This window comes from Cetorhinus maximus, chromosome 32 (assembly GCF_964194155.1).
Source record: "Cetorhinus maximus chromosome 32, sCetMax3.hap1.1, whole genome shotgun sequence".
NCBI lineage: Eukaryota > Metazoa > Chordata > Chondrichthyes > Lamniformes > Cetorhinidae > Cetorhinus > Cetorhinus maximus.
In genome coordinates this window covers 11314640-11341246 of record NC_135910.1, presented here as the reverse complement: position 1 = coordinate 11341246, position 26607 = coordinate 11314640, and positions in this window count along the sequence as shown.

The window sequence follows — 26607 nt, the reverse complement described above, 5'->3', positions numbered from 1 at the left end:
GGATTAAGCAACTGGCTTGGTATATTCCAACTGCACATATTTGGATCCACCCATTCCCTTTGCTGACTTGTTCCACAGATATGTTTTCATTAAAAAGCCGCCTAGGTTCCACCCATTTTCAACTTTCTGTTGGTACATTTTTAAGGGCTGATTTATTCTCAGCTGTAAGTTATTAAAATTCTTCTCTCTGTGTGCACACCCTGTCTACAAAATCTTTTTCTGTCACATTTCTGTGTTCATCTTTTCCCATTACTGGCCCTTATGTCCTCATTTAATGGAAATTTCCTATGTAAACATGTCACATCAATTATACTCTTCCACCTGAGGTGGCACTGTTACTCTTTCACATCACATCTCCCAGCTCTTCAGTTTGTCATGCAAGATGTTGCAATTAACTCTACCTGTTTTCCAAACATCTTAAAATTTTACCATTTAATTATGAAAACATTTTTTTAATACAAATCAAAGTTCTTTCTTTGGATTGGTCAGGACTGTTGCCAAGTTGTTTTTATTTTTGGAAGCTGGCCAGTGGTACATGTGCTTTAGGTGGAATTGATTTGACAACACGATTGTTTCGTGAGGAAGCCCTCAGTTTGCATCCCTGAGCTCATTCTCACAAAATGGATCTCCGCTCCCACCCAACGTGACACTGAGTCAAACATATTTTTTGTTGTGTCCATTGTAGATCCTCATGCCCATATTTAATGAAAAATTCCTATGTAAACACGTCACAGTAATTACACTCCCACCAAATGTGGCGCTGTTACTCTTTTATGTCACGTCTCCCACCTCCTCAGCTTGTGATGCCGACCCGAGGCATCAGTTGACTTACACCCTCTTGCAGTGAGTTGCTCTGGGGCAATCGGCACATTCAGGAGCCAATCTCTGTGGACACAAGGGGCAAAGGGTATCGCAGGATGGCTTGAACAAAGCAGGCCAGGCGGTTAATGGTGTGAGCTGTGGCTCGATGGACAGCACTCTCACGCCCCCTCAGCTAGAAGGTTGTGGGTTCATGTCCTGCTCCAGAGGCTTCAGTATGAAATCCAGCCAGATAATGCAGTGCAATGTTGATGGACTGTTACACTGCTCAAGAAGTTCCCTTTCAAGGCTCTATCTGTCCTGTCTGTGGCTGTATAAGATCTGGTAACACTATTCTGAAAAAATGCGGGGGAGTTCTCCCCAGAGTCCCAACCAATATTTATTCTCGGACGAACTCTGCTGAGAGACTGATGAACTGCTCATTATTTCGTTGTTGTTTGTGGGAACTTGTTATGTTCTTTATTCATCCATGGGGTGTGGGCATCGCTGGCAAGGCCAGCATTTGTTGCCCGTCCCTAATTGCCCTTGAACTGAGTGTCTTGCTCGGCCATTTCAGAGGGGCAGTTAAGAGTCAACCACATTGCTGTGGGTCTGGAGTCACATGTAGGCCAGACCGGGTAAGGACGGCAGATTTCCCTCCTTAAAGGGGCATTAGTGAACCAGATGGGGTTTTTACAACAATCGAGGATAGTTTTCATGGTCACCATCACTGAGACTAACTTTCAATTCCAGATTTGTGCAAATTGGTTGTCATAGTTGCCTATGTTGCAATGGTGACTATACTTCAAAAAGCTTTAAGGCGATTCGAGACATCCTGAAGCCATGAAGGACGCTATATAAATGCAGATCTTTCTTAACAGAGGGAGATCTAATTCACAAAGAGGGGGGGAAAAAAACATTAAAAACAAAGCGGTGGGAGATTGGAGAATGACAAATGTTTCAAAATACATTCTTGTAAAGTTCATTTGTGTTTTCTTCTGTTGTTCAGTCAATGTTTCCCTTGTGATTGGTCCAAGATATTTGCTTAAATTGGCTCTGGTTGCAGACACAGAAACCACACATGTTGGAAACTGTCATAGACGTTGCAAGGCCCAGCACATGAGAGTTGCATTGCCTGATGCACCAGTTTTATAACATGGGGTTCGATGCGGACAGGGGTTAGAAAGCGCTAAGATAAAAGCAAAAAATACTGCGGATGCTGGAAATCCAAAACAAAAACAAAAATAGCTGGAAAAACTCAGCAGGTCTGGCAGCATCTGCGGAGAGGAACACAGTTAACGTTTTGAGTACGAATGACCCTTCAACAGAACTAAGTAAAAATAGAAAAGAGGTGAAATATAAGCTGGTTTAAGGGGGGGGTGCAAGTGCGTCAGGGTTACAAAGGTGACAGCCCCAGAGTGGCTCTCCCCGCAGCAGGTAATGGAAACGAAAAGCCAATCCTATTGCCACACACGCTGGAACTATCTTACCGTTCCTTCACTGTCGCTGGGTCAAAATCCTGGAACTCCCTCCCTAACAGCACTGTGGGTGTACCTACACCACATGGACTGCAGCGGCTCAAGAAGGCGGCTCACCACCACCTTCTCAAGGGGCAGTTAGGGATGGGCAGTAAGTGCTGGCCCGGCCAGCGACGCCCACATCCTGTAAATGAATCTACCCATGCAAGTGGAGGAGATGCACCTTTTACCTCCATCCTTCCATGCATCCAAGGCCCCAAACAGTTTTTCCAGGTAAACAGCGGGGACGATTTGACCGGCGCGCACAAGATAAGAACAAGGCTGAGAATCCAATAAAAATGCAGGAAGCCGCGGCAGACTGAATCCCTGACCAATCCCGTCGTCAGGGAGCTTTACTGATGTCAGGAACGTGTTCGGAAGCAGGAAGCCAATTCAAATCTGCCAAGGTCCCATTAAGGGTCATTTCACCAAGGCCATTAGGGTCATGAAGAGATTAATGTCTACAATGTTATTGGAAATTATTTTTTAAAGCAGAGTTTAGTGGCGTCTGCGTCTGTGTGGGTGTCTTAATTGGATTTAAGCCAGATGGTCTGGGTGCTTTGATGTGTAGCAAGAAATAGATTTGAAAAGTGGAGTAGATCTCCCTCTATTAAGAAAGATCTGCATTTATAGAGCGTCCTTAATGACTTCAGGATGTAGGTTAGATAAACATGGGTTTTAGAAACGTAGGGGTCAAGGGGCACATTTACATTTGTCGAATAAACCATCCGAAGCTGTGGGTAAAATCTTGCACCTAGCTAGAAGACGCCAAGCAATGTGTTTACTTTTTTTTCAGCTAACTGATAAAATTGGTGGAATCGAAGGGTGTTATTGTTAGAAGAGGTAAAATTAAAAGCCTAGTAATACAACAGGAAATTTACTTTCAAAGGAAAAGCTGGGTATAAACAGAAAGGAGTTTATGTGTGGAAGGCAGAGGCATTTAAGGTCTAACCAGCTTATACGCCTACAACTGTATCTGCAAGGAGCCTCACTTTGGATTCATAAGGTCAAGTGTGCTTTGCCAGGGGTCTGTTTAAATCTATGAGTTTTACATGTTGTCTTAATGGGGGTGTAACTGAGAGTCAGATTAATTAGAGGATTTTTGTGGTTGTAATGGTAGTGACCTTGTAGACACACGTTATGTGCTTACAATTTTTTTTGGTATTAATAAATGTTTAATTTAGTTTTATAAAAACCCTCTTGAGACTTGGTGGTCTTTATTACCACGGAATTCCAAGCCTGCATCTCGAAACATACAAATTGCAAAAATAGGTAATGACAATTGTTTCAAGTTTCCCCCTGGGATTTGAACGACTCAGCTTTTACCATCAGCTGTGTCATAACAATCGGCATTTTGCCAATGGCCATATATGACCCCCCTCCCACCCCTTCCAGGCGAGGGAGTCGCCAACTGAATGGAAGGGGGGGGTCTCGCAGCAGCAGCCTGCGGCAGTGGTAAGGGTGGGAGGGGTGCGGTTGGGACTTGTTTTAATCAAAGAGGGGGCCACGGGCAGACAAGACAACCCACGAGGCCCCTTCGGGTGGCTGTCCTTTTCATTCATACTTCATTAACTGCCGCCTGTAAGATCGAGGGGGACATCGCATCGGCTGACCGTACCTGCTGCCGACACACATTTCAGGCCAGAGCCCAGACTTTGGCGGGTTTGGCAAAATTCGGCCCAGGTTTTCACTTATATTTCTTTCAACTTAACATACGTCCCAAGAACAAACTTTTAAAAGATGGGGCTGAAGTTAAGCGTTCCTGTTCCACACGACTCCACAGAGGCAGAGCCTGCCCACTCTTACCCCCCAGCTCAGATGGGGCTAACTGGGCCCAGGCTGAACCTGGGGGTCCCCTCCTCCCCCCGCCAGGCCTGTTTTATCATGTTAAAGGCGCTATATGAATGTACGTTGTTGTTGTTGTTGTAAAATGCAAACTCCCGACCTCCTGATTCAGAGGCGCACAGCAGTGTCCCGGAGATTGACCTTCAATTCCTGGAGACTCCAGGCCAACCCTGGAGGGTTGGCAACCCTAGCCACAATCAAAAGTTCCCCACCCGGCCCCCCCAGCACCTCCCACCCCACCCTCCCCATCAACAACTCAGGCCAGTCTGGTGCGCTGTTACCTGAAGCGTCCCGGGGATGGGTTTATAATTCCTTGTCGGTTGTGGGAAGCCACCACGCCTCTGAATCAGGAGGTTGGGAGTTTGCATATGGCAACAACAACAATGTACATTTATGTAGCGCCTTTAACATGTTCAAACGTGCCGGGGGGAGACCCCAGGTTCAGTCTAGGCCAAGTTAGCCAGATCTGAGCTGGGGCAGACTCTGCAGCTCCAGAGTCGTGGAATGGGACTGGGGTGGGGTTGGCGGTGGGGGGGACCATTTTGGGGGGGGTGGGGGTTAGAAATAATGTGGCAGTGAAGCCTGTAACAGTCGAATTTTTAGAGTCTTCCGGCACGGGCCACCGAAGCCTGGAGCCAAGCTTTCAAACTAAAGGCACCTGTGAATTTTTTTTTCAAGAAGTGAAGCCTGTAGCAGTCGAATAGCCCGGGATTGAGGAAAAACCTTTGGAGGGGAATGAAATATTTTCGCCTGCCCACGTTATTAAGGCATTCGTGCCTGGGATGGCTTAGCAGTGAATCCTTTTAGGGAGCAGCTGGTTGCAGGAGATATTTTTGGAGGGGAGCCAATCCATGCATATTTAGCTCGAAAGCTTGGCTCCAGGCTGCAGTGGTCCGTGCCGGTAGAGTCTGGAAAACAAGCGCAGGACCCCGCTAATGCTGCCATCCTCTCTGCTTATTGCCCCGTCAGCTGGGGGAGGTGTGCGGAGGTGGTGGGGGTGGGGGGTGGGGGTGGGGATGAGATTGCCAGGAAAGGAACACACGGGGTGGGGGGGGCGGTTATCGCTTTAGCATTCAACTGGCAATGGCTTCACGTCCCCTGTCCCTTCTCTGTCCTGATGAGCTCCCAGCACCTTCTTTTACCCTTTCGTGGGGTGTGGGCATCGTTGTCCAAGGCCAGCATTTGTTGCCCCCGTCCCTAATTGCCCTTGAGCTGGGTGGCTTGCTCGGCCATTTCAGGGGGGGCAGTTAAGAGCCAACCGCATTGCTGTGGGTCCAGAGTCACATGTAGGCCAGACCGGGTAAGGACAGCAGATTTCCCCTCCCTGATCGATTAGCAGTTAACAACAATCGATGATAGAATTCACAGTCACCAATGCGGAAACCAATCCCAAATCTATCGATTGGGTTCTGAAATTCAGCTTGCGAAGGTGGGGTTTGAACCAATGTTGCTGGAGCATTAGCCTGGGGGGCCTACTGGGTTTACTAAGCCCAGTGACGCCATTACTACACCACCTCCGACAAGCTCAGCTTTCAATGGGGCCCGACGGGGTTGGGCAGGGAAGCGGGTGGCAAAGAGACCTGAGGCCGAAAAGAGAGGCAGGAAGAGAGAGAGCGAGGCGAGAGCCAGTGAAGGAACGGCGCTCGGGAGTGCAGTCCGGATAAAAGAAGGTGCTGGGGAGCTCATCAGGACCCTGCACCCCCAACCCACAGTTTGCCCCCCCGCCCTAACCCCCGGGTTCCCCTGCAGAGAGCACCCGGGTTGGGGTGAGGTCGAGCCCCCAGCCAGTGACCCGGAGGACAATGGTCACTTGCGGGGGGCGGGGTGGGGCTCTGGGGGGTTCTGGATGGTGAGGGAGCGACTGAGCCCTTAGAGCTGTCGTGGACAAGCTTCATGTTATCGCATTAGTCCCAGCTCATTGTAAACCAGCTCTCCCAGCTGCTGAGGCTGAGCAAGCAGGCCTCTCCCTGTCTCTGTTAGTTTTCCAGCATTTTTGCCCCATCCCCTCCCACTGATAACCCCACCATCATTCCCAGGGTTGGCGCTATTGTTTGGGTGTAACTTCAGGAGGCCCCGGTCTCAAGGGCAATCAGAGATGGACAACAAATCCTGGCCTTACCCGTGCCTTGTGAAAGAATATATATATATATATTTTTTAAATTTCTGCATCACCAACAGCATCTCAGAGAAGTTACTTCACACAGGAAATTGCAAGGCTGTGGGATCTGCTTCGAACTAGCGACTGAGTCAAAAATTACCATCAACGTTCGAGATTACTTTGCCGAGGTGGCTGATGACCTAGAAAGGTGCTTGGGGTATGGGAACAGGGCGGATAAACATGCTTCAAGAACTTGCATTTATATAGCACCTCAGGACATCCCAAAGCGCTTTCACAACCAGTTGAGAGCTTCTGAGCCATAGCTGCTGTTGCAATGCGGGAAATGCGGCCACCAATGTGCGCACAGCAAGCTCCCAGGAACAGCATTGCGATAGTGGCCTGCTGGCCTGTTTTAGCCACGTTGATTGAGGGGTAAATTTTGGTTAGGAGAACACCCCTGCTTCCCATGGGACATTTTACTTCCACTTAAGAGGGGGGAGGCCTCAGTAGGGTTGCCAACTGTGACTAAACATATTCCTGGAGGTTTCATCACATGACTTGTCCTCCACGCTCCAGCCATTAGTCGGCCAACATACCCATCCTTGTGACGTTCGGCCTTCCTACGCCAATTGGAAAGCAAAAAGATTCATTACCCAATTGGATGATGCTTGACTGTCAGCCAAACAGCCTATTCTTTCCCCATTTTCAATATTTTATATCTATAGTCACTCAGTAGTACAGAACTTAAGTATTGCTGAGAGGATAGACATGCTATCAAAGCTTTTCGTCTTGCACTCATCAGGACAATTCGCAAGAATACCAAATTCTAAAGGCAACAACAATTTATACTGCATGAGAAGAGAGTGCTGATTAGTTGGCAATCAGAGCCCACTTGCCAACCAATCATCACTCTCTTATCAGGCAGTATAAATTGTTGTTCCTTTTACAATTTCTTGTGAATTGCCCTGATGAGTTCAAGATGAAAAGTTTTGACAGCATGTCTCTCCTCTCAGCAACGCTCAAATTTTTATATCTGGTAAAAAGAAGTGTTCAGTGAATGACAATGACAAAGGAAAGAGCAATCTTTTTAATGTCCTGACGATGTTTCTCCAGGGCTGCACACAGCCGTGTCCTGGAGATTGATCTTCAATTCCTGGAGACTCCAGGCCAGTCTTGGAGGGTTGGCAACCCTCGGCACCCCCCCACCCCGCCCCGGTTTAATGCCTCAATTCGAAGACGGCCCCTTCAAGCAGTGTGGCATTCCCACGGCGCGGCACTGGGTCAACCTGGATTGGGCGCTCCTACGTCTGAGAGCGGGGCTTGAACTAATGACCTTCTGACTCAGAGGTGAGGCTGCAGTTGACACACAATTAAAAATAGAAAATCTTGGAAACACTCAACAGGTTGTGGCGGTGGTAGCAGCTGTGGAAAGAAACAGAGTTAACACTTCAGGTTTGTGACCTTTCGTCAGAACAGTCGACGCAAAAACCGAACCACTTGCTCTTGTGGAGGTTAGTGTCAACACGGGTCTGTTTGAGCTTGCTTGGCCCGATACCACGCATTCACTTGCACGCCTCTCTATTCTAAATGCATATGTGGTTGCTCAGTCTAAACCTGTGGCCTTTCTGACTCATCCCTACATGATCTCGTGTGTGTACAGCCTGCAAATAAAACAAGAGCAGGTCTCATCCTGAGAAAGCAATATCTTTTCGCTTATAGTTTAGATCATTCACTAAACGCCCACAGGGCTTTGGCAGAGGCTGCGGAACATAAAAATAAAAATGAAGTAACAGGGACGCCAGGTGAAAGTCAGAAACTCCTGAAATGAGCGGAGAGTCTGCCAGGAACGGTTTGGACAAACCGTCATGGCTCAGGACCGAAATCGGGAAGCGGGCGATAGAAACAGGGCCTGGGTCTTAAAAAACCCCTGACAGCGGGTGCCTGGAAACACTCGGGTCAGGCGGCAACTGCGGAGAGAGGAACGGAATTAACGCTTCAGGTTGGAGACCTGTCGGCGCAACTGCGAAAGGTCAGAAAGGGCGCGCAAACAGGCCATTCGGCCCCTCGAGTCTGCTCCAGCATTCAGCCAGGTCGTGACTGACCTGATCGTGACCTCAACGCCACTCCTCCGCCTAACCCCGATTACCTTTCACCCCCCCCCTTTGCTTATCAAGAATCCTCAGCCTTAAAAGCACTCAAAGATTCTACTTCCACTGCCTTTTCAGGAAGAGGGTTGCACAGACTCACGACCCCCTGAGAGAGAAAAAATTCTCCTCGTCTCTGTCTTAAGTGGGCGTCCCCTTATTTATAAACACTGACTCCTAGTCCTAGATTCCCCCATAAGAGGCATCACTGTCTCCATACCCACCCTGTCAAGGCCCCTCAGGATCTTATAGGTTTCACTCAAAGTAATAGGTTTTGGGCAAGGTGGGGAGAGGGGGGTGGGGTGGCGGGGGGCAGGATGGGATGAAGAACAAAATGGGAGGTCTGCGATAGGGTGAAGGGCAGGAGACATTAAATGACAAAAGGTTTTATGGTGCAGGGTCCAAGGGAGTGGCAATGGGACAAGTAAAGAAACGAAGGATGTGACCAGACTAGAGGAGGTGCGAATGGCAGGGCTGTTGCTATCTGAAAAAAAAACTTGGGGAAGGAGGTTTATGGCCCCGTCATGGTGGGGGCAGGGCCGGAAATTGTCAGCCAAAAGCCCATTGATTTTGGTGGGACCGGAAAACTCGGCCAGCAGGAGGGGCTGTAAAATCCCACCTTTGGTTTTATATGGAGCTTTTCAAGACCACCAGTGTCTTAAAGCACTTTGTAGCCAGTGGAGTACTTTTCTTGAACTCTACTACTCTTGTTAAGTAGGTAACGTGGCAGCCAATTTGTGCACAGGAATCTCCCACAAAAATCAATGTGATAATGACCAGGCAATCTGGGTTTTTTTTTGATGGTGATTGCTAAATATTGGCCAGGACACCGGGGAGAATTCCCCCTGCTCTTCTTAAAAATAATGCCATGGGATCTTCCACATCCGCCCGAGCACGCCGATGGAGCCTCCGTTTAATGCCTCATCCGAAAGGCAGCACGTCGGACAGTGTGGGGCTCCCTCAGCACTGCACTGGAGCAAGTAAAGGGCTTAAGAAAGAGAAAGTAACACAGAAGAAAATGGCGGGTGGTGGGGGAGAGCAGAGGTTACAACCTAAAATTGTTGGAAAAGCGTGGTAGGAAATGAGACAGTCACTTTGTGCACAGCAAGCTCCCACAAACAGCAAGTAGATAATGACCACATAATCTGCTTTTGTGTTGTTGGTTGAGGGGTAAATGTTGGTCAGGCACCAGGGATATAACCCTTGCACTTTTTCAAATTGGCATCTTTTATGTCCACCTAAAGCCAGTTGGTTAAGCATCTCACCCAACGGCCAGCAACAATCCAACACCACCTCAGTACGCACCGTGAATTAGCCCAGATACGTGCTCAACTCTCTGACATGGAAATTAAACCTTCAGCCTTCTGACTTAGCAAAAAGAGCGATACCTAATGACATCAACCAGCCCCGGTAGCCTAGGACAGGGAAAAGCAAGGGTTAGGTTTAATGCAGTCAAAGGTGGTCTTGCCCGCAGGCTAGAGAGCTGACAGGAGCCCCACATTACCTAGTTTAGGGAAGGCCCACCAAATTAAGTGCCACTCAGGCACTTGACAGGCCAGCAATGGGCCTTTCCTGGGATCAAGGACCCGGCAGCGGGATGCCCTGCCCGCCAAGAGCTGTGGGCCAATCAGAGGTTGGCAGCTCTATTGAACAGCAGCGCCCATGGGGAGGTGATGGCCGCTGCTGGTACTACACCGACCCAAGGTCCCATGTCGTCACCGGATCCCCAGGCCACTGGTGAGCGTTGGCTTGAGGGGAGTCGTGGAGTGGGGCAGTCACAGGGCAGAAGAGGAAGGGCGTCGGCAGCAAAGGGCAGGGGGTGGCTGTCATCGGGCCACCTCTTTCCCATTGCCGGGTCCCTCAATCAGGCACTTTGGACAAGCGACCCATGCCTGGGATCCCGTAAGCAACCCCACACACATTATCTTGTCACACTCCTCACATGATGAGCTCCCTCCTCCCCGTCAGCCACTGGGTTAATACCTGTGGGAAGCGGCCCCTCGGTAGGCATTAATTGTTTGGGGTGGGGGGGGTGGGGAGGGGGCAGGAAGGTGGCAAGCTCCCCACCTGATTTAAATGCCCTCTCCCCCACGCCAGCGAACCCGCTACAGGAGAGGGCGGTAAATTCTGCCCCAAGACTTCTTGCATTAGCTCAGCGATGGAAAGGGGTGAGAAGGAGAGAGAGGAGGAGGTGGGGGAGTGGAAGAGGCAGGGGGAAAGAAACAGGATGGAAAATAGATCAAATCAAAAGAATCTGAATGAGTAAGTAAATGGAGGAAGGTTAAAACTCGCTTAGAATACGTAACCCTTCAGAGGTTGAAGATTGTGTCAGATAAAGTGAGGTTATTTACTAAGCACAGGAATGGAAAAGCAGAATTTTTTTAAAAAGCTTGTAAATGTTGAAGTACAGAGAGACTTGGGTGTAGTCGTACAAGGAGCTAACATGCAGGTGCGACAACAATAGGAAGCCACATGGTATGTTGGTCTTTACTGCAAGACGACTGGAGTACAAGAATAAAGAAGTCTTGCTATAACTGTTGGTGAGGCCACCCCTGGAATACTGGATGCAGCTTTGGTCTCCACATTTAAGGATATTCTTCCATCGGAGGCGATCCATCGAAGGTTCACTAGATTGGTCCCTGGGACAAGGGGTTTGTCCTGTGATGAGAGGCTGAGTAAATTGGGTCTATATCCTCTGGAGTTTGGAAGAATGAGAAGGGATCCCCTTGAAACATCCAAGATTTTGAACAGGCTTGACAGGTTAGACACTGAGTGATTGTTTCCCTGGGCTGGGGAACCTAGAACATGGTGGCAGAATCTCAGGGTAAAGGGACGATCATTTAGGACTGAGACGGACTCAAAGGGTTGTGAATCTTTGGAATTCTCCACCCCAGAGATAGACAGATTTTTGGTCTCTCAAGGAATCAGGGAAATGGAGAGAGGGCAGGGAGTGAAGGCTCTTTTTCCTGGGATGTGGGTGTCGCTGGCGAGGCCAGCATTTGTTGCCCCCTCCCTAATTGCCCTTGAGCTGAGTGTCTTGCTCGGCCATTTCAGAGGGGCAGTTAAGAGCCAACCACATGGCTGTGGGTCTGGAGTCACATGTAGGCCAGACCGGGTAAGGATGGCAGATTTCCTTCCCTAAAGGGCATGAGTGAACCAGGTGGGGTTTTTACAACAATCAATGGCTTCATGGTCACCATTACTAAGACTAAATTTTAAAAAATATTCCCATATTTTATTAATTGAATTTAAATTCCACCGGCTTCCACAGTGGGATTTGGACCCATGTGCCCAGGGCCTTAGCCTGGGCCTCTGGATGACTAGCTCAGCGACATTACCACCCTATGGAGAGGCAAAGAGTTGAACGTGAAGAGCAACCATGATCGTATTGCAGGCTTGAAGGGGCCAATATGGTCAACAGCTGCTCCTACCCAATATGTTCTTACTCTTTGGACTGTTCTCCACCCCAGAGACTCGACTCCTCATGTACAGTGTTACAGGGTGACCACTTCCTTGGGTACGAGCTGCTGCAAAAAGAACAAGGATACGTTGGCCTATCCTAGTTTCTCATGCCTGACAATGTTCTTTTCCGGCAGAGATAAACAGGGTGTGGGGGTGGATTCCCCACCCGGTTAAGATGCTTGGGTGTGTGTTTTTTTTTGGTTCCTCACTCTCCGTCCCACTTCTCTCTTTCGGTTAAAAATAACAAGGCCTGTGACTTCTCCGTGGACTGAGCGGCTGCAATGAACTCTTTTAACTTTGATTCTAAATTCTGACCGTGCTCTGTGTAGGGGTGGGATTTCTACCAGCGATGGAGATGGGCAGGCTCTAGAAATAGTAAATAAATATGAAAAGTGAAAACAGTACTGCTGGCCAAGTGCCGTGTTCCTTGGCTCCATTCTGCCCCACCGCACCCCCCCACCTCGGGCCATTTACCAGGAAGTGGGTTGGGGGGCTTGGGTACAGCAATGCAACCTGCCCACAAATGGTGGGTAAATACCTACTGGGGCCTATGGTTGGGGGTTGACTTAGGGTGACCGGGCATCCCAGCTTTGCTGGGGCAGTCCCAGTTTATTCAATAAAGATCCCAGTGTCCTGACAATTTCCTAAAAATTGTTTGAATGTCCCAGTTTTCACCTTTTTCCCTGCTTGGCAAATATAAACTGGGCCTGGAGGTTGGTGGGGAGACAATCTGTGTGGAATTTCACCCTTCTTCTTATAAACACCCATCACATCGCAATGTATTGTATGCAGTGGACCTGTGTCCCTTCACCCCACCCCACCATCCCCCGATTGATGTCTCCAAAAGAGTTGTCACTACCCTTTTTAACACCGATGGCTCCATTGCTGATGACACCTTTCAAACGATCTATAGGGCTGCCAACTCTGGCTGGACATATCCTGGGAGATGTCAAGGCATGACCTCCCACCTTCAGCTGCCCCTCCCCCGGACTCTTGCCATTGGCTGCCCAGCATGTCAATCATCATGAAGCCCCGCCTTCCCGTGGCTTTTCAATGCGTCCCGGTTTTTGACTTTTGAAAACCTAGTCACCCGATGCTGACTGGGATTTTCCGGTCAGGATGCACGAGTTGGGGGACACATCAGCTGCCTGGGTGTGGCGTCCCTGTGGCAGCTGGGGGGCAGGGAGTGCTTGCAGAGAGGCCCTCCCCACCTGCCTGGGTTTGGCAGTCATAGATCACCCTGTAGAGAGGCTCCCATCAGCCCCCAGAGTGGCGGCATGGCTGCTGAATCCAGTTTCTATTTGAGTTTAGATCTGAAAATGCCTCTATTTTGGATCAACCGATGGAAGGCCTCAGGTTGGCTCTCCAGCTTCAAGAATGTCCGCACTGTCATTAGCCTGAGACTGCCCTCGAGCCATTAATTGGACAATTCAGGGCAAAGGCACAGGTGAGCGACTGTTCCCTGCACAGTGCTGGTTTTCGACCAACATTCGAGGTTGATGGCAGACCTCAGACACTGACAGGGAAGGTCCTGACCCAGGCCTCGGAAGCCCCCTGGGTGGCAGTGAGGCGTCCTCCTAGAAATGCCCAGCGAGAAAGCAGTAACCCAGGGCAACCCATTAATGCTGGTGGCAAGGGGCTGCGAATGAGTGGAACCTTCAGGGACAAGGCCTTTCAGCAGCCTCTAGCCAACTCTGCTGTCCTCTCAACATCTGTAAATTCACACCATTGGCAGAAATGAAACCTAGAGCTTGCATTTAGATAGCACCTTTCATGACCACAGGACGTCCCCAAAGCACCTTAAAGCTAACACGGTGCTAAGGACCCGCAGTTGTAATGTAGGAAACGGAGCAACCAAATTGTGCACAGCAAGCTCCCATGGACAACAATGAGTTAATGACCAGATAATCTGTTATTTATAAACGTACCTCCCTAGCCCCATCAAGCAGATGTCAGCTTAATCACTTCTTCTCACACTCCCGCATACACCCCTCCCTCCCTCCCACACAGGGAGGCTGCCAACCCCATGGGTGCAAGGAGGTCAGGGGGTGTGGTTTCCCAGAGCAGAGGACCATACCGATGACATTCTACATTGCAAACAGGAATGGGCTCCGTTCAATACACATCCAAGCCACTTGTGGCCATTTGCAGCCAGTTTCTGCCGCTCTCCTGAGTTCTAAGGTTCCGGGTTCAAGTCCCACGACACATGATCCAAGGCTGGCACTCCAGCGCAGTACTGAGGGAGTGCCACACTGCCGTCTGACAGATGAGGCGTTAAACCAAGGCCCCATCTGTCCTTGCAGGTGGATACGAAAGATCCCATGGGATTATTTTGAAGAATAGTGGCGGAGGGGGGCTGGGGGGAGGGGTGTGCTCCCTAGTGTCCTGACCAACATTTGTCCTCACTTGACAACACAAATGGGAGCTTGCTGTGCGCAAATTGGCTGCTGCCTTTCCAACATAACAGCAGTGACTACACTTCAGAATGTACTTCATGGGCTGTAGAGCACTTTATTCCTTTGTCTCTCATATGTTTATCTGGCTTCCCCCTAAGTGGAACTACGCTTTTTGCCTCAACTGCTACTTGTGGTGGTGAGTTCCACATATCACAGGGATGTTAGGAACCCAACCTGAGGACGATATCCTTAATACTCCCTCCCCGTCACCGCCCACTCCTCTGGGATTCACCCAGAAGCTCGTCCAAATAACGATGGCAGGAAATAATAATGTCACAGGGTAAATGCATCACGGCGATCTCCAGGGAAAGGCCCCATGACACTGTTTCGAAGAGGGGCACGGGGTGGGGGACTCCCCACTCTCCTCAGCCAATATTTACCCTTCAGCTGACATCACAAAAATAAATGGTCATGATCACATGTGAGGTGATGCATTTTGGGAGGACTAACACGGCAAGAGAGCACACGATGAATGGTAGGACCCTGGGAAGTACAGAGGATCAGACAGACCTTAATGTGCATGCCCATAGATCCCTGAAGGCAACAGCACAGGTAGATAAGGTGGTTAAGAAGGCATATGGGATACTTGTCTTTATTAGTCAAGGCATCGAATAGAAGAGTAGGGAGGTTATGTTGGAGCTGTATAAAACGTTAGTTAGGCCACATCTGGAGCACTCTGTGCAGTTCTGGTTGCCAAACTATAGAAAGGATGTGATTGCACTGGAGAGGGTGCAGAGGAGATTCACCAGGATGTTGCCCGGGCTGGAGCGTTTCAGCTATGAAGAGAGACTGGATAGACTGGGTTATTTTCCCTGGAGCAGAGAAGTCTGAGGGAGGATCTGATCGAGGTATACAAAATTATGAGGGGCATAGATATGGTAGATATGAAGAAACTTTTCCCCTTAGCGGAGGTGTCAATAACCAGGGGGCAGAGATTTAAGGTAAAGGGCAGGAGGTTTAGAGGGGATTTGAGGAAATTTTTTTTCACCCAGAGGGTGATTGGAATCTGGAACACACTGCCTGAGGTGGTGGTAGAGGCAGGAACCCTCACAGCATTTAAGAAGTATTTAGATGAGCACTTGAAATGCCGTAGCATACAGGGTTATGGGCCAAGTGCTGGAAAATAGGAATAGAATAGATAGGATGATGGCCGGCATGGACATAATGGGCCGAAGGGCCTGTTTCTGTGCTGTATAACTCTATGACTCTGTGGCATTGCTGTTGTGGGAGCTGGCTGTGTGCAAATTGGCTGCCTTGTTTCCTTCATTACTACTCTTCAAAGGGTACACTGATGGCTGCAAAGGGTTTGCAATGCCCTGAGGTCGGGAAAGGCGCTATATAAAGGCAACCATTAAGACTCCGCCGACTGGTCAGTCAGGAACTCAAGGGCAAAAAACCATAATGGTCATCCCCGAATGAATGAACAAAGCCGGGAGGCCAGGGTTTTACTGCCCCTCCTGCCCGGCGGGGTGTTAGGGTCCCGCCGAACTGAGGGGAGATTTAAATGGCTCACCGCATCCACCAGGGGGAGACACGCCGACGGGGATGGAGGGGGGGCAAATCCTGGCCTTAAAGTTAACCAAGATGGTTTTTGGTTGTGCCCAAGCAGTAACCGGGGCGGGAGGGAAATCCAAGCACTTCCAGCAGAGAAGTGGAAACAGGTTTTAAAATCAGAAGCGGCCCAGGGAAACAGAACTCATTGGATAGTCCGGTCGGAGAGCGAGCACTGATTTAAAATAACTGGGAAGAGAGATGACGAGAATGTTCTTCACACCAGAGAGATGTGGCGCTCTGGGAAAGCCGGCTGGAAGCAGATTCAGTAGGAACTTTCGAAAGGGAATTGGATAACTACTGGAAGGGAATCGCGGGGCTGCGGGGAAGGGTGAGGGGCGAGGGGGCAGGATTAATTGGTAGCTCTTTTAAAGGGCCAGCACAGAACACGACGGGCTGAGTGGCCACCTCCTGCGCTCTATCGTTCCCCGACTCTCGATGCGATGGCTCGTGTTAATCATTTTTAGCCATTAACAAGCGTAAAAATTTCAAATGAGACGCAGCGCTTAGAAAGGTTAATGCGCTCTGTTTCATTTCAGTAAGACAAAACACTTGCTCTGGGTGTTTTTTTTTAATTATTGCGGTTCTCTGCTGTTGCAACCAGCTCACTCTGAACATTCTCACTTTTTCTGAACCTGACTGGGTGTTGGCCACATCAAGAATTTGAATTTGTGCAGCTTTTGTCCTTTTCAAACCACCCCCTAAGTGTGAAGTGCAGGGTTGGAACGCGGTGAGATAGCATGCAACATGTTCAAAGACAGACAGTCCTCAGGAGGCCCGAGCCACAGGCCTCTACAAGGTGGTAGCTCTGAGTTAAAAGGGGCCCATTGGGTTACTATGTGGAGGTTTACCTCTTAATCCTGGGCCTCCTGTTGTCACCGAGCTAGAAACAAGAACAGCTCTAAACTTCAGCTCAGGGACACGTCTATGGCCTGACAGGGCTTAATGGAAATCCAAGCCAAGCCAAGCAGGCCTCAAGGTGAAGGCCAGGGAATAAACATTGCTCCCACGGGAAGGTCAAGGCCAAGGTAATTCACAGTGCTAACTTCGGAGAGGCAGGAGGTAGACTCGGACTAAGCTTGAGTTGGGTGCTCTACTCTCTCCCCTTACGGCTTGTTTGAGGACCAAGGAGCCGGCATTTGAGATGTCCGTTAATGGAAGTGGATACAGCTGCAAAGGGAGCTAAATAGAGGCAAAATGATGCCAGTGATTCCAAGAACCTGTCAGGAACAAGTTCAGAGAATAATTACAGAGTCAGAGAAGCTGGGAAAGTAATCAAAAATATTTAAAGTATTCCACTGTAAACTGAAAACAAAAGGCTACTTCTTGCAATGAAAATGTCCCCAAGTGCCTGGAGGAGATTGGAGAACATGGATTAGAACACCCAGAGCAGAAAATGACTAATTGTACAGCTCACGTTGATGCTCTCCTGTAGGCCCTATATACACACTGACACACTCCTGTACACCCTATATACACTGACACACTCCCATACGCCCTATATACACACTGCCACACTACCATAGGCCCTATACACACACTGACTCACTCCCATAGGCCCTATATATACACACTGCCACACTCCCATAGGCCCTATATACACACTGACTCACTCCCGTACGCCCTATATACACACTGCCACACTCCCATAGGCCCTATATACACACTGACACACTCCTGTACACCCAATATACATTGACACACTCCTGTAGGCCCTAAATACACTGACTCACTCCCGTATGCCCTATATACACACTGCCACACTCCCATAGGCCCTATATACACACTGACACACTCCTGTACACCCAATATACACTGACTCACTCCCATAGGCCCTATATAAATACTGTCACACTCCTGTACACCTAATATACACTGACACACTCCTGTAGGCCCCATACACACACTGACACACTCCTGTACGCCCTATATACACACTGACACACTCCTGTAGGCCCTAAATACACTGACTCACTCCCGTACACCCTATATACACTGACTCACTCCTGTAAGCCCTATATACACTGGCTCACTCCCGTATGCCCTATATACACACTGACACACTCCTGTAGACGCTATGTACACACTGACACACTCCTGTGAGTTCTATGTACACGCTGACACACTCCTTTAGGCCCTTTGTTCACACTGACACACTCCTGTAGACGCTATGTACACAGTGACACGCTCCTGTGAGTTCTATGTACACGCTGACACACTCCTTTAGGCCCTTTGTTCACACTGACACACTCCTGTAGACGCTATGTACACAGTGACACGCTCCTGTGAGTTCTATGTACACGCTGACACACTCCTGTAGGCCCTATGGTCACACCGACAGCAACAAGAACACAAACAACACTCCAGATTCAGGTACATAATGTTGTGGATTATTGTCTAACCTCCTCTCAAGTTTAATGAACCTCGATGCTGAAACACCCACCTGCAAAGGCAGACAGTTTGACATTTCATTAGGAAGAACTGCACCTTCTACAGTGCAACACTCTCTCAGTGCTACACTGGGAGTGTCAGCCTGGATTTTGTGCCCAAGCCTCTAGAATGGGACTTGAATGACCCGATAATCTTTTTTTGTGATGTTGATGGAGGGATAGACAATGGCCAGGGCACTGCAGATAACTCCCCTGCTCTTCTCTGAAATAAAGCCATGGAACCTTTTATATCTACGCGATCAGGTAGATGGGGCCTCGGTTTAATGTCACACATAAGACAGCATCTCCAACAATGCGGCATTCCCTCAGTGCTGCACTGGAGTGTCAGCCTAGATTTTTGTGCTTAAGTTCTGGAGTGGGACTTTAACCCAGAACCCTGTGTCTCAGGGTTAAGAGTGACACTATGGTCATCATGGAAACATTCTTCCAAATTGAGCCAGTATTCCTCCTGCATAGAACTGAGGGATTGGATTATTAGAAAAGTTCTGTTTGCCTAGGTTCTTGATCAGATACTTTATTCTGATTCTGTAGTCACCTCGTATTCTAGATTGTAAACACACTCTCCCCACCCCCCACCCCTTAAAACAATCTCAACTGACCTGGGATGTTCTAAGGTTGTTCAATTTTAAGGTTTGTTATAAAGCCATGCATTATACCAAAAATGACATTATTTAATTATTTGTCTGAAACCACCAGTTGGGTGTAATAGGCTGAAATAGCATTCCAGAGACGTAAAATAGCAGTTTCTAAGATGGCTGAGTGATTGAATGACTGTACCTCACACATTCCTAAGCTATTAAAATGGGGTCAGCCTGTCTAGAAAACCCCATCAGAGACAATCGCCTTGGAGGAGTGTGAATGGGCCCATCTCCTGGCCCATTCACAAAACATCCAAACAACCACCTGTGTGCTCAACTGGGTGAAGAACAAGCCATTAGACATAATCACATTGGACAATGGACTCTGGCTGGGAAAGGAAATTGCCCAATCATCATCTAATCATGTCTAAGCCATGGGCCTGGAGTCAACATGCTATGACCATGTTTGGGTAACTGGTCAGTTGGTGAGAGGGAATTATGTGACGAGCAACTAACCTTTTTTTGTGTTTTAGAAGCTGCTTTTCTCCAAGCCACAAATCAGGAGGAGGGACGCCACAGAGGCGAGATCTCTGAGTGGGCACACACTCTGTCTCTCCCCACCCATTCTGTCAGCTCGAGCCCTGCCCACTGTTTGACCATACAATCACTGCAAGCAGTGTTTTAAGAACCGATCCAGCAACCACTGCCTCCAGGAGAACAAATACATTGTCCATCGACATCTTTAAACCGTCTCAACGCCGAATCCTGAGGGACCATCGAGCCCAACCTGAAACCATCCAAGTCGCCAATCTACAAGATCCATACATCCCTAGTTTTTATTTTAAAAAAGCTGCTTAATCTATCCTCCAACCCTGTAATTTACTTGAGACTTGGGGCATTTTTATTATTTTATTTAGACTGGGCGTTAAGCACAATAAACACTTTGCAAGTGTGATGAGTGCAAGGCAAAAAGGTTTGACATGTCTCTCTTTTCAGCATTACTCAAATTCCCTGCTACCAAACAACAATGAATACGATTGCCTTATTTTTGAAAACTTATAAGGAAACCTGCCTGTGTGTGTCTTTTACGATCGCAGCATCTAAACGGTTAAACACTCGCTGAAATGCCATGCCTATCCTTTTTAAAAGAAACTTGTTACAGTCAAACGAGGGGAGGGAAAAGAGGGGAGCCGTTCTACCCCTCTTCACCTGATCGTAACAGAATGCTAAACCTGTACATGTCACTGGTGTATTATGTCCAATTCTGGGAACTACACTTTAGGAATGATCACAGAATCACAGAATCTCACAGTGCAGAAGAGGTCCTTTGGCCCATCGAGTCTGCACCGACATGTGAGAAACACCTGACCTACCTACCTAATCCCATTTACCAGCGCTTGGCCCATAGCCTTGAATGTTATGACGTGCCAAGTGCTCATCCAGGTACTTTTTAAAGGATGTGAGGCAACCCGCCTCCACCACCCTCCCAGGCAGCGCATTCCAGACCGTCACCACCCTCTGGGTAAAAAAGTTTTCCCTCCTAAACCTCCTGCCCCTCACCTTGAACTTGTGTCCTCTTGTGACTGACCCTTCAACTAAGGGGGAACAGCTGCTCCCTATCCACCCTGTTCATGCCCCTCAAAATCTTCTACACCTCGATCAGGTCACCCCTCAGTCTTCTCTGCTCCAATGAAAACAACCCAAGTCTATCCAACCTCTCTGATGTCAAGGTTTTGGAAAAAGAGCAGAGGGGATTTACCAGAGTTGTATCAGGAGTGAGGGACTTCAGTTACGTGGAGAGAATAGAGATTTAATGATGATATCCAAAATTATGAATGTCTCTAAGGAGAAACAGTTTCCACTGGAAGTAGCGTCGGTACCACAGATTTAAGATAATTGGTCGAAGAACTCAAGGGGAGATGAGGAGAATGTTTTTATTGTGGCAAGTAATCCTCTGGAATGCACTGCCTGAGGGAGGATGGAGAGTCAGTGGTAAATTTCAAAAGGCAATTGGAGAGAAGAGGATTGGGGAACTTGTGAGACTAATTGGATAGTTCCTTCAAAGAGCTAGCACAGATAGGATTGACAGGCCTGAGTGCTGTATCAGTCAATGATTTAAACACCAACCCAATCCTCATCAACATATTCTAGAATACTAAAGAAAGACAGGAAGCCCAAGTATTTGACTCTGATTTCCTCGGGGCTCCTAACTAATGTCACCCCTGGAATCCCAACCTCAGCTTTTGACAAGCTTGACCCTCTATCTCTATTTCTGGCACTTAAGAGGAGAAGAATTCTCTTTGTTGGGCTAAATCAATTTAATTGAGTTTCTTAAATACATTCTGTGAAACCTATGCCAAAAGTAAATGACGCAATGAAAGCTCCCTGAAGACAAGAGGGCGGCCTCAGGGAGCTAAAGAATTTTAAATCCAAAAATAACGATAATGACATTCTGAATAAATGTGCCCACATGAGACTCGCTCGCCTGAACATCTAGGTAATAAAAATTCTGCCCAAACATTTTTTATTTTTAAAAGAATTAACATCGGAAACCTCATTCCGCCCTTGGACGAGGTTTCCCCAAAAGCGCAAAGGCCGCCCGGCCGATTTGCCGGCCTGCCCGCCAACCATAAGGCTGGGCGGGCACAGAAAGATCCACGTTAATTGAAGCTTTAATGGCCCCAATAGGCCTCTTAATTGCCGGCTCTCGTGCTCGCCCGGCGCCATCGCGCGCTATCTTACGCCCGATCGGGCCGGGCACACGCCCGCCCCACGGGACAATAAAATTCTGCCCCCCCTATCTTTCAACACCACGCCCAGCTCTGAAATCAATAAAAAAACCAAAGGTGCTGGAGAAACTCAGCAGGTCTGGCAGCATCTGCGGAGAGAAAGACAGGGTTAACGTTTTGAACCCGATATGACTTCTTGGGAATCCGCGTGCAGTTCTGACCCTGAATGCTCCTTACTGAATATCTTACCGTCCCTTCCTAAGATTTCACTACCCGCCCCCCACTCCCCCCACCTCCCCCACCCCCGTTACAAGCTTGTGGTAAGAGTATGGGAGAGGTGAGTGAGTGAATTATCCAGGAACCAGCAAGCTATCAAGAGATTAATAGAAGACAGGGCCTGAAATCTGATACGTTGAGCCTCCTCCATGCCTCCGTGCTTATATAAAAAGCAGCCGCTCAAGAACGCCTGACAACGGTTTAATCCTCAAATGACTCTTAAACCATTCAAAGTCGGTTTTGACACAGTGACCCACCCGCTTCAATCCGCTAACAGCCTGTTGCGAGAGGATGGCATTTTCCCTCCCCCCTTCCCACAAACAGGGTGAAGGGACAATTGAGGCAGCGTAGCCCTGTTCACCCAGTGATTGCGGGTTGAGGTTGAAGGGGTAACAGTGAGGACACAGCCCACGCTGGCCAGCTGGGGATGTGGGGAGGGTCTGAAACGATTTGGGCCTGGGCTTTGGACGCCCACCGGGGCTGGAAACAGAGGAAACATGGGCGCTAAAAGTAGTTCGGCGGCCTGCTTGGCCAGTTCCCCAGCTCCATCCTGCCTTCCCTCCCGGGAGGCGGAGATGGTTTTTTGGTTTATAAGCTCATTAAGAGCCGCTTAATGGCCAACTTAAAGGAGGCTGGTTTGAATTTACCCAGAGGCCCTCGGGGCAGCTTAGCTGCCTGGAGGTGGCCCTTCTGGCGGTTGCCCTGGGCGACCACCACTCCAGGCAGGCTTAGAGGCCCTCCCTGCCTGCCTGGGGGCACCAGCAGCAGCAGGCCAGCATGTGGAGGGAATCCCCGCAATTTTCCAGCCCCTCACGCCGACGGGATCTTCCGGTCCCACCGACGTGAGCGGAAAATTTCATTGGCTCACCGGCCCCAACCATGGGGGGAACCACTGCGTGTGGGAAGGGGTGGGGCTGGAAAATTCCAGCCATACACTGTTTACATAGAGTAATTCTATGTATAACGGTGACTTGATTGAAACCTTTAAGATCCTGAGAGAAGTTGACAGGGTGGATGTAGAGAGGATGTTTCCTCTTGTGGGAGAATCTAGAACTAGGGGGTCGCCGTTTAAAAATAAGGGGTCGCCCATTTAAGACAGAGACGGGGAGGATTTTTTTCTCTCAGAAGGTCGTGAGGCTTTGGAACTCTTTCCCTCAAAGGGCGGTGGAAGCAGAGTCTTTGAATATTTTTAAGGCAGAGCTAGATAGGTTCTTGCTCAACAAGGGGGTGAAAGGTTATCGAGGGTAGGCAGGAATGTGGGGATGAGGCGACAATCAGGTCAGACATTTTTTAAAAATTCATTCACGGGATGTGGGTGTCACTGGCTAGGCCAGCATTTATTGCCCATCCCTAATTGCCCCTTGAGAAGGTGGTGGTGAGCTGCCTCCTTAAACCGCTGCAGTCCCTGTGGTGTAGGTACACCCACAGTGCTGTTAGGGAGGGAGTTCCAGGATTTTGACCCCGCGACAGTGAAGGAACGGCCGATATATTTCCAAGTCAGGATGGTGGGTGACTTGGAGGGGAACTTCCAGGTGGTGGTGTTCCCATGTGTCTGCTACCCTTGTCCTTCTAGATAGTAGTGGTCGTGGGTTTGGAAGGTGTTGTCAAAGGAGCCTTGGTGAGTTGCTGCAGTGCATCTTGTAGATGGCACACACTGCTGCCACTGTGCATCGGTGGTGGAGGTAGTGGATGTTGAAGGTGGTGGATAGGGTGCCAATCAAGCGGGGCTGCTTTGTCTGGATGGCATCAAGCTTACTGAGTGTTGTGGGAGCTGCACTCATCCAGGCAAGTGGAGAGTATTCCATTACACTCCTGACTTGTGCCTTGTAGATGGTGGACAGGCTTTGGGAAGTGAGGAGGTGAGTTACTCACCACAGGATTCCTATCCTCTGACCTGCTCTTGTAGCCACAGTATTTTACATGGCTGGTCCAGTTCAGTTTCTGGTCAATGGTAATGCCCAGGGTGTTGATAGTGGGGGATTCAGTGATGGTAATGCCATTGAACATCAAGGGGCGATTAAGTACTTTTGATGTGTAGTCACTGTTGTAAAGCAGGAAGCACGGCAGCCAATTTGCACACAGCAAGCTCCCACAAACAGCAAAGAGAACACCTGGTTTTTTGTGACGTTGGTTTTCGATACTTATTGGCCAGGAAACAGGGGGGAATCCTGCGCTCCTCTACAAAATAGTGACATGGGATCTTTTACTGAGCAGGCAGGTGGGTCCTCAGTTTAATGTCCCATCCGAAATGCAGCACCCTCCAACAGTGCTGCACTCCCTCAGTACTTCACCGGAGTGTCAGCCTCGAGTTTTGAGCTCATGACCCAGATAATAAGACTTTGATTAGAAGGAGGAGATAGCAGATTCTCTGGGGATGATTTTCCAATCTTCACAAGATACAGGGGAGGTACCTGAGGACTGGAGAAATGCTAACATAGTTCCATTGTTTAAAAGGGGTTCAAAGGAAATGCCAAACAATTATAGGCCAGTTAGTCTTACATTGGTGGTGAGCAAATTAGTAGAATCAATCCTGAGAGATAGGATTAACTGTCATGTGGAAAGGCATGGACTAGTCAGGGATGGTCAGCATGGATTTATTAAAGGAAGGTCTTGCCTCACAAATTTGATTGAATTCTTTGAGGAAGTGACAGGAAGGGTTGATGAAGGTAGTGCAGTGGATGTTGTGTACATGGATTTTAGCCAGGCATTTGACAAGGACCCACATGGCAGATTGGTCAGGAAAGTAAAAGCCCATGGGATTCAGGGTAATGTGGCAAACTGGATAAAAGGTTGGCTTTGTAACAGGAAACAAACGGTAATTGTCGATGGATGCCCTTGCGAATGGAAAGTTGTCTCAAGTGGTGTTCCACAGGGCTCGGTGTTGGGACCCTTGCTGTTTGTGTTATATATTAACGATTTGGACATGAACGTGGGGGGCACGATTGGGAAATTTGCAGATGACACAAAGATTGGCCGAGTAGTGGATAGTGTAGAGGATAGCCATAATCTCCAAAACAATATAGATGGGTTGGTGGAGTGGGCGGTAAAGTGGCAGATGGATTTTAACATAAAGATGTGTGAGGTCATACATTTAGGGAGGTCAAACAGTTACACAATAAATGGGAATATACTAAGAGGGGTAGATGAAGTGAGAGATCTTGGCGTACAAGTACACAGGTTCCTGAAGTAGGTTCAAGTAGACAAGGTTGTAAAGAAGGCATATGGAATGCTCTCTTTCATTGGCAGAGATATAGAATATAAACGTAAGGATATAATGTTGGAATTGTATAAAACACTGGTGAGGCCACAACTGGAGTATTGTGTGCAGTTCTGGTCACCACATTACAGGAAGGACGTAATAGCTCTGGAGAGAGTGCAGAGGAGGTTTACAAGAATGTTGCCAGGGTTAGAAAAGTGTAGCTACGAGGAGAGATTGGATAGGTTGGGGTTATTTTCCTTAGAACAAAGAAGGCTGAGAGGTGACTTGATTGAGGTGTATAAAATTATGAGGGGAATAGATAGAGTGGACCGGATAAAATTGTTTCCCTTGGTGGAGAATTCTAGAACCAGGGGACATAGATTCAAGATAAGTGGCAGAAGGTGTAGGGGGGACATGAGGAAGAACTTTTTTACGCAGAGGGTAGTGAGTGTCTGGAATTCACTGCCCAAGTTGGTGGTAGAGGCAGAAACTCTAAACTCTTTTAAAAAGTACCTGGATCTGCACCTAAAGTGCTGTAATCTGCAGGGCTATGGGCCGGGTGCAGGAAGGTGGGATTAGAAAGGGCACCTGGGTGTCCGCGGGCTGGCATGGACAAGGTGGGCTGAATGGCCTCCTTCTGTTCTGTAACTTTTCTATGGTTCTATGGTCTTAAGGCTATGTCCTGGTATCAGGATCAGGCCTCATTTGGAATAGTGTGTCCAGTTTTGACCACCTCACTTAGTGTGTGATATTGAGGTTCTGGAAAGGGTGCAGAGGGAGGCCCATTCAACGAATTCATATTGTAAAGCACCTTAGATATTAGGATAGAGTAAAAAAGTTGGGAGTTTATAACTTAAAGAAGTCTCTCCTCTCTCCGGCAATTACTCGGGATCGAGGATGACTTGCTTCCACTCCGGATCGATGGGCTCTGATATGGCTGTATATGTAGCCCTGTGACACAGGCCACAAAGCCCACAGAGCCACGGCTAGCACTGAACCAAGATTGCAACTGTGTGACATTGCATCACATCACGCTAAACGCTATCAGGGTTCTGCTATTTTTATGAACACATTTCCAAATACAAAGCGAAGAATTAGATTACAAGGTTCCATCTTATGCTTTACTTCCCCTTTTAAACGGACCAGATTGGGATCTGGTTGCAATCACCACATATCTTTGCTTCCCATCAGGTCACAGCTCATTGCATGCTCTTGAAGTCACTGATAAGAGGTTTGCAAACACATTGACACCGCCTCTGCAGCTGTGAGGAGTCTGAGCTTGACCCTTGCACTTTCCCTGGGTGTTTTGCAGGAATACTTTCCCCAAGAGGAATTAAACGTGGGATGTAAACCAGTTATTATCTCAGTTAGGTGGCTCCAAGATGACTTTGTTAATTAAATGGGCAACTGCTCCACCCAATCTGGCTGTATTTCTGCGGTCTCCATCATTTGGCGAGTCAAAGAGTTCAGCCAGCACACTCTCTACGTGTGAACAAGAGGATCA